The sequence below is a fragment of the Haemorhous mexicanus genome, chromosome 3 (genome assembly GCF_027477595.1).
Source record: "Haemorhous mexicanus isolate bHaeMex1 chromosome 3, bHaeMex1.pri, whole genome shotgun sequence".
In the NCBI taxonomy this organism is placed as follows: domain Eukaryota; kingdom Metazoa; phylum Chordata; class Aves; order Passeriformes; family Fringillidae; genus Haemorhous; species Haemorhous mexicanus.
This window is the reverse complement of record NC_082343.1, coordinates 61,180,507-61,182,772: the sequence shown is the minus strand read 5'-3', so window position 1 is coordinate 61,182,772 and position 2,266 is coordinate 61,180,507.

Below are 2,266 nucleotides of genomic sequence, written 5' to 3'. Positions count from 1 at the left end.
TCATTTATTATGTAGAAAAAAGGATTGTGTTGCATTTCTGTATGCATTTGGCTTTGCATGTAGCTATATTTTTCTTTCAGTAAATGTATCTTGGGGCTTGGGGAATTGTTTAGATGAAAGGACAGCTTTTTAAGCCAAAATATCTTTATCTCTCAAAGAGCTTCAATTCCTGAGGGCTAGATGAAAAAAAAAATCCTTAAGAAACCAAACATCATCATCATCTTAATGAAAGCTAGCTTTTAGACATCAACCTTCTAGGGTATAATCTGTAACTCTAGGTGTATAGGAACCTCTGCAGGTACCTCTTCAGTAGCACTAGGTGCTTCACAGTAACAACAGCCAATATCTTGACAATCGAGGGAGAAATATCACCATCAGCTATCTAACTCCTGCCTTTTAAGAGTGGCTTTTGAAAAGTTTCTCAAGAGCATCAATCCCTGTTTCTATCTAATAGACCAAGCCTGTCAACAAATGCTCCAGTTTTGACAGGTCCTTCCAACCTGTAGAAATCAAATCTGTTTCTCCTGCCTTCCATGAGTCTGCTTGGAATAGACCTGATGGCAAAACTTGGCCACTCTCAAGAATGAGACCTTTAGGAAGCAGGCAGGAACTGTAGCTTTCCTTCTCACCTGCACTATATCCCACAACCCCTTAATACTCAAATAAGGGGTTTCAGGAAGGCTTCCCAGGGTTCAAGCAAGCTACAAGGTTTTGTGTGTGCTCCAACAGTAATGCAGCTGCAAAAGGAGGCGTTCACAGTATCCTCCATTTTCACCTGGACAAGCTTCTTACCTACTAGTAGTTAGAAGATGCTTTGTGAATAGAAAAGGTGTTTGTCTTCCCCACGTAACAGATTTGACAGTTATCTAAATCATAGTTCTCAGATTTCCACTTCACACTTTCAGTAATAATATGTGGGAGGTACCCCCTTTCCATCAGCTTGTCTTATCTTTCAAGGGCAAGAGTGAATCCTACCACATCCTCTTCAAGACCATTCTTAATCCTTCTTCATGGCTCAGAGAAATAAATCTAACCTCTTTTTGTCTTTTCTATTTGCTTGCTTAGCACTATTCTGAAGCGCTTGGGTGTGTGCAAAATTGAATCAAGTAACTGTAGGCAATAGACTCTGCTCCAGAAAGCAGATGTTATCAAGTGCTACCACACCACTTGTCAAAAGTTTATTGGAATTAACACATTTGTATGGTTTTTTTGGTTTTACTTTTTATGTTTTTTTGGTTTACTTATCTGCAAAAAAATTCATTTCTAATCAATGGAATTCCCATGGGCTTGACTCCTTCTGCTTCCAGATTCATATGACTTTTATAGACATCAGATGAGATGACACCCACCCCACAGTTCCCCTAAGCTCTGTCTCAGGAAAATTTGAATTTTTTTCCCTATGAAATTAATTCTCTAACTTATGCAAAACTACCACGGGATTTTAAAAACAATAATGTCTTTTCTAGTAAGGCTCCAAAATAATTTTGAGAGAGTGTGACTGTTTTGAGCCTGAGCAGAGTTTCTATTTATTTTAAAAGTAAATGTTAATATGGTGTCATACAGTATAGGCAAACAAAGTCTTCATGCAGCTGCACTGCTGCTTTGGAAATAATTATATTTCCATTAATGCAAATGGTCAAAAAAGTTGATTTATCATGCATCTGTCAAGTCTAGAGAGTGCATTACAGAAACTCTTTTAGGACATCCTGAGCTAACTATTCAGAGGATGAAAAGATTTCACAAAATGGAAACTCTATAATTAGACATAGAGCAGGCACACTGTATTAAGGGAAGAGACACTGAGGAGTCCTGGGGTGTGGATTCCATTAAATTGCCTTAAATGAGCAGCAGGCACTGTATTGACTAATATAATAGGATTTACAGAACATATGAGTTTTCAATGGAGTCCTTTGCCAATTACAACCTCTTTGTGCGAAGAGGAAAATTGTACATAAGAGGTTATCTGGAACTTCTAGACAGAAAAATAGTGATACCTGTTTATAAACTGCAAAGGAATGCAACATCTCCAGTGCTAAGATGAGAAAAAAAATTGTTCACTGTATTACTAGCACTGACCAAGGCGCTTTGGGTATCTTGTCTGGTCTGAGACTTCCAGGGGTAGACACATCGGGGCGCACAGAGTAGCCAGAGGAAGAAACTAAGTTTTCTCTAAGAAACGTGTTTCAGGGTTAGGGATAAGTTACTTTAGAGAGAAAGGGCATACAAGACCAGCCCTTGTCAATACTCAAAATCACAGTCTAGGCAG